We start from the raw sequence: 17,884 nt of genomic DNA, 5'->3' as shown, positions 1-17,884 counted from the left end.
ATTTTCATTCATTCCTTTTTTACATTGGATTTACCCAACTATTATAAGCCCATGTTCTTTCAACCCTTACATGTGTCTGTTCGTCAAATATGAACAAGAATGGCATTTTAAACTATTTTGGTATCCATTATTGCATTCTGTTATTGTATTGTATTGTATTCTATTATATTTAATATTCCATTTTTTAAGGAATAACATATTGATTTTAGATTTTCTTTATAAGAAAAAGAAAACACAAACAAAAGAAACGGTCTTCTCAGCCCCCTGTTTGATCTTGCTCCGTGATTCTGTGCGCTCTAGCATCGATGGATGTGTGTATAAAAAAAAAACACAGAAAAGAGCGAAAAAGGCTTAAAGCAGTGGGAAGGACTGCATACATGGCCTTGAGTGCAGCATAATGGGTCTAACACCAATTATCCCTGTTCCACGCATGGCCACTCTACAACTTATAATTTTCTTTGCTAGCAGCATGTTATAGTACAGGCTAACATTAAAAACAGACTTTAAAAATGAGGGAAAGAACATTAGAGTTTCTTAGTGAACATTGCAGTATGTACCGTGGATTCTCTCTAATAGGGACTATGGGGACAAAAGGTCTTCATCTTTTCATCAGGGTAAAACTCACATCCTGTACGTGGTATGGCTATATCTGTGCCTGTCCAGGGTTGTTCTGAGGACACACACATTTGGCCCAGCGTTTTCCTGAGTACATGACATTATTAGTGTATTTCTAGAAATGCAATTATACTAGTCTTGCTCGCTCAGGCTTTTAGCAGAAGCCTGAGATGTATTATGAAGATTGACTAGACCTGTGAGTGACACAGTGAGAAGGAGAGAGAGAGCAGTACTTGTGCCATCAACGGAGGAAGGCAAGGGGGCCTACTTGAGCTCCATTTGGTGACTCTCACCTGCCTCTCTTCTGTGAAAAGCTCCTTTGTTCTGCAGGGGACCATGCGGGAGGTTGGAGGGAGGATGCAGATGCTCAGGAGGGGGACTGCATTTGTTCCTCTAGCGTTGTCTAGACATGGTGGTGGTGGGCCAAGCCATTTTAGAAAAGGCAAATTATGAAAGGAAATTAAATTCAGGTACGGTCGGGGATCTGTGATGGACGTGACGGAAAAGTTTACCATTGATGCTAAAAAGCTTTATATTATATTATATTAATATATACAGTACCAGTCAAAAGTTTGGACATACCTACTCATTGGACACACCTACTCATTGGACACACCTACTCATTGGACACACCTACTCAAGGGTTTTTCTTTATTTTTACTATTTTCTACATTGTAGAATAAAAGTGAAGACATGAAAACCATGAAATAACACATATGGAATCATGTAGTAATAAAAAAAGTTTAATAAAAATATTTTATATATTTGAAATTCTTCAAAGTAGCCACCCTTTGCCTTGATGACAGCTTTGCACACTCTTGGCATTCTCTCAACCTGCTTCACCTGGAATGTTTTCCAACAGTCTTGAAGGAGTTCCCACATATTCTGAGCACTTGTTGGCTGCTTCACTCTGCGGTCCAACTCATCCCAAACCATCTCAATTGGGTTGAGGTCGGGTGATTGTGGAGGCCAGGTCATCTGATGCAGCACTCCATCACTCTCCTTCTTGGTCAAATAGCCCTTACACAGCCTGGAGGTGTGTTGGGTCATTGTCCTGTTAAAAAAAAAGATAGTTCCACTAAGCGCAAAACAGATGGGATGGCGTATCACTGCAGAATGCTGTGGTAGCCATGTTAGTTAAGTATGCCTTGAATTCAAAATAAATCCCCAACAGTGTCACCAGCAAAGCACCCCCACACCATTACACCTCCTCCTCCATGCTTAACGGTGGGAACCACACATGCAGAGATCATCCGTTCTCACAAAGACTCAGCGGTTGGAACCAAAAATCTCAAATAATATCCATTGCTTGTTTTTCTTGGCCCAAGTCTCTTCATCTTATTGGTGTCCTTTAGTAGTGGTTTCCTTGCAGCAATTCAATCATGAAGGCCTGATTAACGCAGTCTCCTCTGAACAGTTGATGTTGAGATGTCTGTTACTTGAACTCTGTGAAGCAGTTATTTGGGCTGCAATTTCTTAGGCTGGTAACTGTAATGAACTTATACTCTGCAGCAGAGGTAACTCTGGGTCATCCTTTCCTGTGGCGGTCCTCATGAGAGCCAGTTTCATCATTGCGCTTGAGGGTTTTTGTGACCGCACTTGAAGAAACTTTCAAAGTTCTTGAAATGTTCTGGATCGACTGACCTTCATGTCTTAAAGTAATGAGGGACTGTCATTTCTCTTTGCTTATTTGAGCTGTTCTTGCCATAATATGGACTTGGTCTTTTACCAAATAGGGCTATCTGTATACCACCCCAACCTTGTCACAACACAACTGTTTGGCTCAAATGCATTAATAAGGAAAGAAATTCCACAAATTAACTTTTAACATTAACTTTTGCCAAGAGTGTGCAAAGCTGTCATCAAGGCAAAGGGTGGCTACTTTGAAGAATATAAAATATATTTTTATTGTTTAACACTTTTTTGGTTACTACGTGATTCCATGTGTGTTATTTCATAGTTTTGATGTCTTCACTATTATTCTACAATGTAGAACATAGTAAAAATAAAGAAAAACCCTTGAATGAGTAGGTGTAGCCTAACTTTTGACTGGTACTATATATATATATATATATATATATATACACACACGTATATATATATATACTTTTTTGTGGGGAACGGATAATAAAATAAAAAAACATGCTTTGTTATCTAAAAAGCAATGCCTGACATTTTGAAGAAAGCCTCATTCAGAAGTTAACTGAATGACTCACTACATCCTCATCAAATTGTGTAGTACATGAGTGAATAAAAATAGTTTTAGCTTGCATAGAATTACATTTTTAGAATGTTCTAGACAAAACGTGTCTGAGTAAATGGTACTGGTTTATTCAGATTTATTGAACAATTATCTCCCCTTGGTAACGCCACGTCATATTACTCTAAAGCTCAGAGAGAAGATACTGTAGTTGTTCGGCTGTGAAAATCACACAAAATAAAGATACAAAAAAAAGAATATATATATATATATAAAGATATAAAATTGGTGGGTGTTTATATTTGTCCTGTTACACACAAGTGTGTAATACAAATGTGTTTCTTGCATATTTCAACTCCCCCTGAGACACCCGCAGGAAGTGAGGTGGCCAAGGTCACCATTGTCCTACGCCCCTGTTGAACCATAATGACTCAAAGAACCCTTTGAGCCCGTCAATGTTTCTTTGCAGTTCAGAAAAGTGTTCTTTCCTCTTTCTGGGATAATTAAAATGTAGGGGCGGCAGCTCATTAGAATATTTTGAGGTGTGGTTTGCGCACAGCTTTTTTTGTACAAACGTAAGTGTCATTCCAGTTTATCAAATGTGTTGTCTTATACCACTAAATGTTGAACATGACTTCAGCCAGAAATTATGTTTCGTGAAAGACTCATGTAAGGCCTTGTGTCATGGGAACTGGTGGTTCTCAAACCTCTCCCCGGAGACTCAGAGCAGTTCCATGTAAATGATAAATTCCAGAGCTAGCTCACCAGATGAATCAACTAACACTATAATAACAACAAAGTAATTTTAATTTAAGAGAAAGCAATATAATATGGCTAACCAGAATAAATAACCCTGTATGGTTTTCAAAAGGCTATTGAGATTCTCCATAAAGGTTATATACAGAAAAAAAGGTAATTTATACTACCAGAAAAGGGTTGTGATGATTTTTTGTGATATATATATATATATAAAAACGATATGGTATGGTTCTTTGTGGAAGCTTAGGAAAGAATTCTTGATAGCACAATAACACTGGGGAGTTGGGGCGACAGGTGGTTAGAGTGGTTAGAGCGTTGGACCAGTACCTGAAAGGTTGTTGGATTGAATCCCCGAGCTGACAAGGTAAAAATCTGTCATTTTGAACAAGGCAGTCAACACACTGTTCCCTGGTAGGCCGTCATTGTAAATAAGAATTTGTTGTTAACTTACTTGCCTAGTTAAATTAAAAATAAATGAAGGTTCCATTTAGAAATGTATGAGCATGGTTCTTTATAGAACCTTTAAAAACGAGATCTATATAGCACCTAAAAGGGTTCCGGTATTTTTAAGAGCCAAATAACCCTTATTTGGCTCTATGTAAAAAAAAAAATTAAAGTGTGTACAACACATGAGTAACGTGTGATGTGTAAAAGTAGCCGTCTCTGTCTGTTTCCCCACCCAGTCGGAGGGACTAGTCCTACTCCTCACGCCCTGCCTGTGTTGCTTCATCCTGTTCACTCACTGAAAAACAGCTCAGGAAAATATTGGTTGCTTTTTACTCTAATGCTGGTTGCCATGGAAATAGATATGTGCCTAACAAAGGACAGAGGGAAAGGGAGAGAGAAACAGGAAGGAAAGGAGATAGCTTAACAACTCACGTGACGTGTGCGTGTGTGGTTTGTCTTGCATCCAGTAAAAGATTTATTCAGGTGTGATGGAGTAATTGTGTATATTTGCTTAAAGGAAGTTCAAAAGCCATCAAGACACCTATAAATATTTGTGAAACGTCTTGGACTTTTGATTGGTTTGATTGATTGGTGTTTAATTGGCTACTTTTATGTGTATGTTCAAGAGGAAGAGAGAGGAGGGGAGAGAAAGAGGGAGAGATTGAGCGAGAGAACGAGAGAGAGAGAGACCGACCATGTGTTTGTGTGGGTGTTACGTGGGCGTCCTAACAGATTGGATGACTACGCTCTTGGTGGTGCACGGTTGTTTGCTATTAAACTAGTCTTCTCTCATGTGGTGAGCTATGTACTCTGTCAGTATTCTTTGATATTACTATGAACTATGAATAGGCATAGTATTGAAAAGGGTTTTACTCTGAAACATTGAAGGAGTATATCGCCTACTCCAGTCACGCTGAAGGCTAAATGAATGTTCGTATCGCCTACAGTCATATCACCCACTATAGTGAAGTCTGATACTGATATTTTTTTGCACTGCACTACTACATAAATGGAATTACGTTACATCTTTTTATTTTTCCACACTTTCTTTTCGAGAGATGGTGCTGTTGGAGTGTGGGGTGAACAGTAGGAGAACACTAATGAGAGTTTCAGGGAGAGCAAGGTACTACGTGAAGGAGGAGAAATGGAATAGAGATTGGCCAATCAATTATTCCCTCCATTTTCTAAATGAAGAGCAGAGCACTAAGAGGTCAAGCAGCACTGTGGGTGGGCTGAAGTGAGAACAGACTGACACCTGAACTCAACAGGAGAAACAGTGGGGAGTCGGGGGCTCATATTCACAATGGGGCCATTTGGAGGGAGTAGTCTACTCAACAACAAAAAAATACCAAAATTGGACTACCAGTGGTTTTCCTTTCATTTGCCACATGACATCATGCTGCTGTTATACCCAAGAAGATCAAATCAATCTGAATCTCAGTTAGGTCTTAATCTCAGTTAACCCAGAACAAAAATCTTGCTTAATTTGGTCAGATACGTCTCGTCTGTCCACAAGAGATTAGTTAGGACCTAAATGAAGGTCATGGTTCTGCAGCATGCATTGCCAGGCTGGAGAGCATTAGCCTTGTTTGAGGTTTTACACCCTACCAAAGAAAAGGTCATTAGCTGATGAGGGCAGTTACCTGGAAGAGAGGCACCTGGTGGGTGATCCTGCTTTCCTGTTGGCTGGAGAGATTGAAATCGAGAGAGAGAGAGAGAATACATGAGCAGATGCTCGCTCTCACGCAGCACAGTGAATTACCCATACCCTGCCTAAACAAACCCAGCCCATCGCAGACAGGTGTGTGTGTTGTAGCACTGATACCGAGTACAGACATCTGTTCTAGTGACCTTTGAACCCCAGCTCTGTTTTCATGGCAGGTAGCAAAGCCCTTATCATCTCCTGAGAACTCTGAGTGGCTGATTGGAACCATCGGGGAGCATGATGAACCATGGTGTATAAATACAATGTGAGCCATTCCCTCTGATCCAGGTTTTTTATTAATTGTCTCATTAAGCACTCTTTATACACAGGGATTAGAATAGAATCAAATCCGATTGTATTTTTCACATGCGACGAATACAACAGATGTAGACTTTATCATGAAACGCTTACTTACAAGCCCTTAACCAACAATGCAGTTCAAGAATCACACGCTTACAGAGAAAATGATGGTATCGACTGGTATTGTAGAAATACTACACCAATATCATAATAACCAGAATGTTTCAGTAATAATGTTTCATACATGAAAGAATATCTAGATCTGTGATATTCAAATGTGTTTTCATCGACTACAGTATGTCAAACGCGAACATTTAGCGCCACACAATAAAAAAGCTAGTATATTATATTGAAGTCATTAGTATAACGCTCGACAAACTATATTTTTGTGCGCTCTTCATAAGATATATTTCCATATGTCTCATTTATACCCACCAAGACACTTGCATACAAATCAAAGCACATTTCTTTGGACAAAATACAAAATTCAGGTGTTCATTCAATCAGAAAAAAACTATAACTCTACATATTTTGAGTAGATAATACTGTTTAAAGCAGCACATTGACATCTGAAAAGATTACATGGTCTCTTGCTTTGTGAAACATTATGAAACTGCTAAATGCCAGTTACAGGCTTTTTGCTGCTGTCTTGGATAAAAGAGAGGAAATATGCATGTAAAAAGCCCAATTTGAGATGAATACAGAGAACAATTTGCCTCCATGCGTTCTTCCTGAGGGTGGAGACACTGTGTTTAAATACAAGCTGTTTCTTTGAAAGGCTGAGGTGCTGATCTCCAGTGGAGAATGGAGGCAATGTTCTGTATACTGTAGTCCACACACAGTGAGACAAAGCAGGAGCAGATCAGCCAGATGTAGTCAGGCAAGCATGCTGGTACGCTACTATACAGCTACTTGTTTAACAGGACAGGAATACAGTGACACAGTGGTCAACATGAACAGAATAGTATGTGTCTTATTTGAATAATAAAATGCCTTGTGAATAATACATATAGTGACTTATCACAATAAAAAGGATAAACATGATTTGTCACAATTATTGATACAGTTGCTAATTTCCCTATGATTATAAAGGCATTAAGATTATAGATGCAGTCTTAATGCATTAAGGGGTTCATTGGAGGTGTTTTCAATTGGGTTTTCACAATGCATGCAAAAAATGTGGAAGGGGTTTAACCAGATCTAGTCCCAACAGGCAACAGCTGTGATATCTATCTCTCTAATATGAACAGGTATATAGTATCTTGCATATTCAAATGTATATGTTGAATGGCTCGGTGGAAGATTGGCTGGAGTTGTGGTGTGCCCTTTAAAAAAAAAATCTTCAGGGACTTTCAAATTCAGTCTCCTCGATGGTGACGTCACCGGTGTTCAGAATATTGACAGGCCACCTGTCGGGCGAGCTGCTCTTTAAAGCGGCAGGGCTGTAACAACGCTAGACTTCTCTCTCTACACATGGCAACGAGACGGGCCGTCATCTTTCTTCCTCAACAGATAGCAAGAGAGTAAGCGACAAATAAACGGAGGAACAGAGATAGAGCAGGTTGACAGAGGGAGAGAAGGAAGTGCTATAGGTTGGCGCTAATTCATGATGTGCAGTTTATACCATCTGAGCATGATAGTCCTTCTCAGCAAACCAGTGACGCGTGAGGCATCAGCAACCAGGGAGGATTGAAGAAAGAAAAACACGCTGTGTCTAAGTACTCTGAAGGTAAGATACTTGTATTTAATGTGTGTGTGTGTGTGTGTGTGTGTGTGTGTGTGTGTGTGTGTGTGTGTGTGTGTGTGTGTGTGAGAGAGAGAGAGAGTTTATGTTGGAGTCGGGGTGAAAGGAGAGAGGATGCCGGACTGTGCAACAGGTCGGCTGTAGCAAGCAAAAACCAAGCACACAGACGGCTTTTTCCTCCACCTACACAGTAAGCTACTTGGGCTACATTCGTCGGTCAAAAGCATTGGTAAAGAACCCCCGATTGACATAGATTTCTTGTAGCCTAGGTACCGTTTATATATTCCCATAAACCATGACCTTTCGAACCGTAGACTACATTATATATTTATTCACGATTCCTAGGATTAGGATTGAGCAGCTGTAGTGCGTCGCTATCAAACGGATTTGCAGTTAATTATTTGTAAAAACGTCTGCTACTTTGCTTTCCGATAAGTAGACTATATGTAACCATTGCCATTTCTGACACATCATTTATTATTGCTTTATGCTACTTCCGATAGATAAACCATCCATAACACACAGCACTATCATCTGCGGTTCAGCACCACCGATGTGGACAGCTCATTTCGCTATGTGTTGGTTGTAATTGGCCTGTTAGTTGCCCACTGTATATGATCCACGGTAAGCACAACAAAACTAGTAGATATATTTTCTAGAAATCATATTTTCATAACAATTGCAGGTTAACGGGTATACCTGTTCGTTGTTCCTGTTTAACCAATTGAAGTGGCAGAATAGGGCACCTGTACTTATTGATGCATTATGTTAAACTGGTGGAGAAAAGGAGTAGCATATAATATGAGCAAACATGTTTAACAAACAGGTTGGTTAAATTAATTCAGTGGGTTTGGTGTAGTTATTTGGAACAAAGCAGTATACATAAATGTAGAAATGAACCAAACCAATTCATGCTAAGAGTCAATCTTTGATGTCTGATTGTTTGTGGAGAAATTATTTATCATATTGATGCCTCTGGCTCCCTCAAGGCTAAACAGATATGTGCAAGCAGGGATGCATCTGCCAGGAGCACATCGTGCGAAATTCAGTCTCAGCTCTAACCTTGAAGAGGGCAATCTGCTTCTGAAAGAGTAGCTCTTTTGAAGCGCCACAGGGTACAGAAAACCCACACATACACAAAAACAGGTCTAAATGTATTTTTATGTGTTGTGTGGGTGTGTGTCTGAGATGGTGTGCATGTATGTGCATGTGTGCGCGTGTGTATGTCTGAGAGAGTGTGCATGTGTGTGCATGTGTGCACGTGTGTATGTCTGAGAGAGTGTGCATGTGTGTGCATGTGTGAGAGAGAGAATGTATGCCATTTAAAGAGAGACATATGAAGTGCAGTCCCAGTAGTTAATGCCCGAGTGGCCGGTTTGTATGTGTGTCCCCATGGAGCCCAGGGGAGGAGCCCCAGCATCTGAACTGTCCTTTCATCAGCCTGTCAGGGCAGGGAGCTGGTCACCCACACTGAGAAAGAGCACCCAGACTCCTCATCACCACACGACTCAGATATATATAGAGAAAGAAGAAATCCACAACAGCCGAGATGAAATGAGACAGGAAAGAACACAGCTGATCAGAGGAAGGGTCCACTAAAATCAAACCTGTTTAATGTCAGCTTTCAAAGGATAATACAATATGAATAATAGAATAGAAAGTGAATCATGTGTCTAAGCATATCCATCCCTGTTGGTTTGTGACGATAGATTGTTCACACAGCTTTTGGTGTCTTAGAATACATTTCCATGGTTTCGCTGAAGGGGAAAAGTGTGAACGGTATCTATGGAGAAGGAGGTGAGGTGGCGGTGCGGATGCATGGTAGATGTCTGTTATACAGTCAGTTTGGTGGTTAACATGTAGTCAGAGTTGAAGCTCAGTCCTAATGTAATGCAGAGGAGTGGGGAAGGAACGTGGCAGATCTGACACCAGATGGATGAGTTGAGAGACAGTCAGTGTGGCTGTGTGCCCAGAGAGAGTCACCAAGCCTCTCAGAGGACCATATATTCACTTACTGACACGGACACCATGGCCCTAACCCCCCAGCCGCTGTCTCTAACCAACACACTCATTCCCTGCATCCACACATCATAATATTACTACTCACATATCTCTCATATCCCTCTTATGACTGACTACATTGCCTCTTATGACTACCCCAACCCTTTCTACACACTTACCATCACCTCCAACCACTCTCCCCCCACACTTTGAATATCCCCAATACCCCAATCTATCACCCTGCATCTACCTATAACCTTCATAACCCATCCCCCCATCCCATCCATACCCCCTCTTCAACAGCAGCCTCCATTTCAACCCCAGAATCCCACCCCACCGCTACTTTGATATACCTCCAGTGATGTTGTGGTATAAAAAGAACTATTCTGATCGCAGTTCTCGGTGAGTAAATTAATGTTCCCTATACTTTCAATTCATTTTTACGCAAAAGGTGGGTTAACGGCCATAACGTGCGTTTACCCTCCACTACACCCCTGTATACCTCCATCCCTGACTCCCCTCCCTCCATCCCCCAGCACCTTACTTTCCCTGCAATTTGTTTTATTACAATAGCAAGAGGGCTGCGCTTTAGAAATCAGTAGAGAGTCCCTGAGCTCGTATTCTTCACGCCCGTCAAAGTGTAAAAAATCCACTCTGAAATACATCTGGCACAGAAAGAATCTTACACTAGACGGGGTATCGTACACTATAACGAGGTAAAACGATTGGGAGAGCGTGCAGTGCACACTAACTGAGTCACCATAGAGCACATCCATTGGGGAGGGGGCCAGGGTGGAGGAAAGGGGGCCACTGCCCCCAGTCTTCTCTCCTGCTGAGGCATGGCTGTGGGTGGTGAGTCGTCAGGCTCCAGCTGGCCTACTGTCTGTGGCAGCAGCTCTGGTGCAGGAGTGGAGATAGATCACTGCCCTACACATGAACAGGGTCACTGATAGCACAGCACCTGACATGAAATTACACACTAAATGCAATGAAACATGGAGAATACAAAATAAATACAGCGGACAGTCGCAGTCAGGCTACACCTAATGTGATCTTTTACTGTCATTTGATCAAACACCAGCAAAATGTTATTTCGGTTAGTGTCTCCTGAAAATAGGATCAAACTGCCGATTCTTTGAGGTGACGGAGAATTGTAATCGAATGTGTATTGACCCAAAGGTGTTTTTATTTGATTTGCTGGGTAATTGATAAGGGAAAATACAGTCTGGATAGCCTGGGGATGTAGTGGATTTGATTTTCCTGCACCGCATGTCAGCAGCTGTAAGATAAGATGTAATATTAGGACTTACAGGATTTCTTCCATTGTGCAAAATTCAGTTTCTAGCCACAGCTTTTTACAAGAAAGAAGCCACATATTTAGAGCTTGTTTCCAAAGGAACCCCATTGGCCCATAAGACTACCGTTTAAGACAAACCAAAATCAATTTACACAATAATAAAAAATCCATTTAGATAATGATCATTCTTAATTCAATACTAGGGAGGCTTTCTAGGTAGGACATGTACAGTTTTGTTGGGAATCACTCCATGTAGATGAGCTACAGTAGGAAATCATTCAATTGCCATTACAGCAACAGTTAGTGTGCACTGCACACTCTCACAAGCAGTGTTCCTCGTTATAGAGTACGATTCTCCGTCTAGTGTAAGATTCTTTCTGTGCCAGATGTATTTCAGAGTGGATTTTTTACACTTTGACGGGCGTGAAGAAGATGAGCACAGGGACTCTGGACTGATTTCTAAAGCGCAGCCCTCTCGTTACTGTAATAAAACAAATTGTTCATGTAGCTTGACAGAGATCTCAGGGGAGACATCATGCTTGAGTAGTAAAGAGAAGCTGAGCTGTGCTCCAGTCATAGCAGACACTGGATCGTGTGCTGTTTCTAGAGCTCTGATACCTCCTCAGATCTGCCGACAGGCCACAGGCAGGTATTCTATTATTACATACAATAAGCAACAACAACGCCTGCTGTATTTCATGTTCCCCTGCCACTGTAATGTTAGTCTGTCAGATGGAAACAAACTGCATTTCAGATCGAATTGAGCTGTTATTCTGAGCCGTTTGCTGTCACTCGCGTAAAGATGAGGCCCCTGGGATCAGAGTGAGACAGGTATTCCCTCATCAGCTTCTTAATGTGAGATCAAAAGGGAAACCCCCACCAGTGTTTGTGTGTGTACCTGCATGCATGCGAGTGCCTGTCTGTTTGTTCATCTGTTTGTGCGTTTGTGCATGCACATCATACAGTATGTATGTATATGTGTGTGTGTGTGTTGTTATCGGAGATAGGGGAGGGTCTGTCTGTCTCCATAAGTCTCTCCACTAATCAGAGCCGCTCCACTCCTGTGGAGAGACAGAACTAATGAAACGAGGGGTGAATAAAAAGCCATTTAAGAAATTCCTGCCATGTTTCCTGCTGACAGGGCTGGGTGATGAGATGTTATAATGGAGTTAAGGTGAGGCCAGAGAGCTGCCCTAAGGGCATGATTATTCTCACTCAGAGTTATTGAATTAAAGTCCCCCTCATCCTCATTTCAGTCTGGTTCTGGAAAACTGGAATGTATTTTTCTTTTTACACCTGATTGTTTGGCCTCAGGGAGTCTGTTTTATCTTTCTCCCCCATGCCAGGTGCATGCTGGTCTAATTTGTCAGTGTTATTTAGAATCAGAATGTTTCCAACTGCACTGTCTAGACATTGTGATTTTAAATGTAACGACATATATACTGTTTCTAGGTGTTCTTCCTCTGTTGTTCACCATTCTACATCTTATGTCGAACGGAGAATGTGAAATGTTCAGAGGTGGTGTGTTTTAGTCATGGGGTCAGGAAGAAACATGCTTTGGTGTTTGTTATTTTCTCCTTTCTGTGTTGATGAAAAAAAAAGGCAAATTGCCAGCATTTTATGAATCATAGTCTGCCATAATCATAGGCGCTCTAGTTGAACATTAGTTTCCATTCAAAGCGCACAAGGACAGAATTGGCCCTGGCCCCTCTCTGCCCGATGTGTGGGTAATTGTATAGAGGACAGGCCTTCATTTGAGCTGGAGAGCATAATTCAGCCGGCTTTAATAATGCATTACCATTCTATGCTGCACCTATTAGTTCTGCCAGGACTCCAGCAGAAATAAGAGGAACATATTCCAGCCCTTTTTCCTCATGAAGACCCCAAGTAAATATATAAATGGATGCAGAGGCAGGCTCTGCTATTTTGAACAAGTCTCTCATATTCACACTAGCGGATGGCCCTATTATGGTTAATATATATTTAATTGGGAAAACGTATTTGATCCAAGTCAATTTCCCTCTCACAGTGGGACTCCTAATGTAATACATTACCCATGTCGGTGGCAAGTTACCCTTTCCTTCCCAGCCAGTCTGCTCCCATTGAGTGGAGCTGACTCCCATACAATGCTATCCAATTATGACCTCCGCTTTTGTTTGTGATAACCCAAGCAGTTCCTTATGCAAAATAAATGGGACTTAAATATAGGCTAATCAGGCCAGTTAGCACACAGCCAAACCCGTCAGTGGGGGTAATGACAAAAAGCTATTTAGAGGCTAATAATTATATATTCATTGATATAGAATTATGTGTTTGTACTGTAGGTGTATGTCGTGTAGACAAAGAGAAAGCAAGAGGGATGGAGAAGAGTGGAGAGACAGTCTAAGGCTAAGCAGTCACAATACCATTTCAAATTAAGCAGATTAGCCACAGTTCCAATCAGAGGCGGCCAACACAGCTCTACACTACCTGCTGAGATCAATGGGGAATCATTCATTTACCCAAGTGCCTTATTTCACATTGACTTGTTTAAAATTCAAGGACCCAACTCCCTTTCAGCACCTTTTCAGCATCCAGACAGGTTGAACTGCCTTTGATGAGCAAGTTGATAACTTGACACTGAAAGACTGTTATACTTCTGCTACTCAGTATGTTCAGACCGTTAAACAGAATGGCTAAATATTCATCAGAGAGGATAGCGGGTGAAGTATCATGTCCTATTTGAACTCTTTATTTCTACTTCAATGCATCCAATCAAGAGATCTGATCGTGATTGAAAGTATCTTAGGAAAATGATGTGCATAAACACGGTCTATTGCACATTAGTTTCTCTGTGTCCCACCGTGTCACTTGGACCATTGGTTGCACTATGCATTAGATGCAGTTTGAGCGTTTACAAGGACAACCCCTCTCCATTGATGGGTTTTATTAGACTCAGAGTGCTGTGGTTGTATTGACTATGTCCTTCCTGAGCACTGAGAGAGGAGGGGGACACAGGTGACAGTCTCCGGAAATGAAGGAGAATATTATGGATTTGGGAGACTCTCTGCCCACTCACTGGAAAGGGCATTGAGATTTTACACCATGACATTATTAATTTCTCCAAAACAGGATTTGTAAGGGCACATGGAGCCATAATATACAATTCCAACAGTTTAGTAGCTATAACTGCAGTCTTTAATTTGTCTTAATTTCCTAGTAATTAATACAGGTGGTAAATTAAATCTTACAATGTATCTGGCTGGCCCTGATCGAGCTTGTCATGTCTTTTTATTTTCCCTAGGGAGATGACACTGCATCGTGACTCAGGGGGCTACCATCCAAGCTGACCTTACAGAACGCTACAACAGAAACGGAGCCACAGCTCAAGGTGAAGAGTTCTGACTATTGTGGTCCTGGACGCTATGGAAGACTAGTGATTTTGTTGTTGTAAATTCAGCACCCAGACAACAAGTCATAGTCTACCTCAGTGTCCAGAACTCATGCATCAATGACACGTCAAGCTTTTAGTAGAGACATAAACGTAGAACGCTTAGGAAGAGTGGACTCTTATCCTATTGTTATTTTCGATGGCTTATGTGTGCTTTGACGTTTCATCATAAATTCACATAATGTATGTTTATTACCATTAAAGAAAACTCATCTTGATTGAGAGGCGTCTTTTATTCTTCTTTTAAAATATAATGGCTTTTGTCAGTTCTGTGTTTAGGCTACATCTGATGTTAAAATGGACACGTTTCGGACAAAGAGGCTTCAATCATCAGATGCTGGGTCCATTGTGAGTGTTGATATGGAATAAATACTCATACTTAATCCTCTTCATTCCTATGTGGAACACAAGTTTTCTATAAGAGAGCACCACTGCTGCTGAACTCCAGTCTTTTTGGGAATGTTATTCCATGACAGGCCACAGTCATTCATCTCCTTCGCCACGGTTCTTCTCCAGGTTTCTTGTCTAAATTAATAGTCAGTATGAATACATACTCAAAGATTAATACTAGTGAACTTGGTTAGAGTTGAGCACATCTTATTGAACTTTATATATCTGATATTACCAGTCTGAGCTATGAACTACCATCCATGATCAGTAATGGGATTGATATATTATGAACAGAAAATGCAAATGTGTTGAAATATGTTATAAAACAATGGATTATGCGTTGTGATTTCATATTCGATCAAGTCTTATGAAATCTTAGCGTAGGTACTTTAACTTTTTCTTTAGTGTTACCAATCAGAAGGTTATTAACACTGTAATAACACAATGCACACACTCTGTTTACAGATATCATTCCATAGACCTTGAGTGGCAAATAGTAAGTAGTAACCCTTGAACAGGTAAGCCTTGTCCACGCCAGACGGCCCATAGTGCCAAATGACTATGATGTATAATTTCCCAGCAGTATAGCCTTTACAATTTTGTGAAATTCTAGACCTCTATAGAATTTTAAATTCATTCGCCGCAAGGAAAGAAGAATGTATTGGAGGAAATTAGTTGTATTTATTGCATTTACAGTAGTTACTGGAAAGAGATGGACAGATGAAATAGAAGCCTAATGACAGCCATTTGTAATAGCTTTTTTTGAATATGAATATGCATCACAGAGAGTAACAATGAGAGTGGGCGTTACCTTCAACTCTGAGATCAGTGTAGGATGTTTCCATGGTTACTACCATGGCAACCTTTACTAAAAAACAGACATCGGCCTAGAACAAATCAGTATGGAATAGTCTGATTTCCATGGCCTTGAGGGTCATTGTTGGTGAAACTCAACAACCCTTTCACTGTGCTGTAGAAATACATCTCTATGGAAAAGGGGCATGCTGTAGATAGCTGGATAATTGAACGGTGCCTCAACTGAAATGGACAGACAACCAAAATATAAAGATATAAATGCTACAATAATATCAGGCTATACTGCAGGAAGAATAATCTCCAAGGTCTTTTTGCAAAATTGAGTATTAAAATGGCCTGAAGTACAGTGAAAAGATTGTTTTATACAGTGCATTTTGAAATTAATCCATAATAGATGATACCAAGCTGAACTCAATGTTGGAGAAATACCTTTGGGATAATTTTAGCAGTAGACCTCCTCTGTCTACATTTTTATTAGGTCATTAATTGTGCCATAGGGTTAGGATGAGTGGGTTTGAGACAGGGGCTCAGCAGCAATAGCCTATAGAAATGGCTTTTCAAGCATAGATCCAATAGTCTCAAAATCAATTTCTTAAAGATCCAATGCAGCCGCTTTTATCTCAATATCAAATAATTTATGGGTAACAATTAAGTACCTTACTGTGATTGTTTTCAATTAAAATGGTCCTAAATAAAAAATAAATACTTCTAATAACAAAAAGACATTTCTCAAGCAATAATTTTACAGACAGAAAACTAGCTGTTCACGAGGCCTTTAATGAGCACGGATATGATACTACACCCAAAACATCACATTTACATAAATTGATAGTGTTATTATTGGTTTATTTGTAATTATTTGCTTTCTTTTATTTGGGAAAGGTCATTTTTAACGTGACTCCAGCTGGCTTTCTGCAGAAACATGACAAAACATGATCCATACATACAGTGCATTTGGAAAGTATTCAGACCCCTTGACTTTTTCCACATTTTGTTATGTTACAGCCTTATTCTAAAATTGATTGACGAGGAAAAAAACTATCTGCGCACAATACCCCATAATGACAAGGCTAAAACAGGTTTTTAGAAATACATTAAAAAAAATATATATATACATTTACATAAATATTCAGACACTTTACTCAGTACTTTGTTGAAGCACCACTGGCAGCGATTACAGCCTCGAGTCGTCTTGGGTATGACGCTACAATCTTGGCACACCTATATTTGGGGAGTTTCTCCCCTTCTTCTCTGCAGATCCTCTCAAGCTCTGCCAGGTTGGATTGGGAGCGTCGCTGCACAGCGTTTTTCAGGTCTCTCCAGAGATGTTCGATCGGGTTCAAGTCAGGGTTCTGGCTGGGCCATCAAGGACATTCAGAGTCATTGTCCTGTTGGAAGGTGAACCTTCGCCCTAGTCTGAGGCCCTGAGCGCTCCGGAGTAGGTTTTCATCAAGGATCTCTCTGTACTTTGCTCCGTTCAGCTTTCCCTCGATCCTGACTAGTCTCCCAGTCCCTGCCGCTGAAAAACATCCCCACAGCATGATGCTGCCACCACCATGCTTCACAGTAGGGATGGTGCCAGGTTTCCTCCAGACGTGACGCTTGGAGTTCAGGCCAAAGAGTTCAATCTTGGTTTCATCAGACCAGACAATCTTGTTTCTCATGGCATGAGAGTCCTTTAGGTGCAATTTGGCAAACTCCAAGCGGGCTTTCATGTGCCTTTTACTGAGGAATGGCTTCCATCTAGCCACTCTACCATAAAGGCCTAATTGGTGGATTGCTGCAGAGATGGTTGTCCTTCTGGAAGGTTCTCCCATCTCCACAGAGGAACTCTGGAGCTCTGTCAGAGTGACCATCTCTGTCAGAGTGACCATTGGGTTCTTGGTCACCTCCCTGACCAAGGCCCTTCTTCCTCGATTGCTCAGTTTGGCCGGGCCGCAAGCTCAAGGAAGAGTCTTGGTGGTTCCAAACTTCTTTCATTTAAGAATGATGGAGGAACTGTGTTCTTGGGGACCTTCAATGCTGCAGAAAACAGCATGACATCACCAACAAAGCCAGAACAAGTTATAATTTGTCTCATAGAATCTTCAAAACAAAGTATGAATGAAGTCAAAGACTGTGGCGTTTGCTGTGTAGTAGCAATCATTTATGAAACTCAACAGAAAAACTATAGTGCACTA

Source organism: Salvelinus namaycush, chromosome 30 (genome assembly GCF_016432855.1).
Source record: "Salvelinus namaycush isolate Seneca chromosome 30, SaNama_1.0, whole genome shotgun sequence".
NCBI classification, from domain to species: Eukaryota; Metazoa; Chordata; class Actinopteri; order Salmoniformes; family Salmonidae; genus Salvelinus; species Salvelinus namaycush.
The sequence above is the reverse complement of the archived record's forward strand: the minus strand, read 5'-3'. Positions refer to the sequence as shown.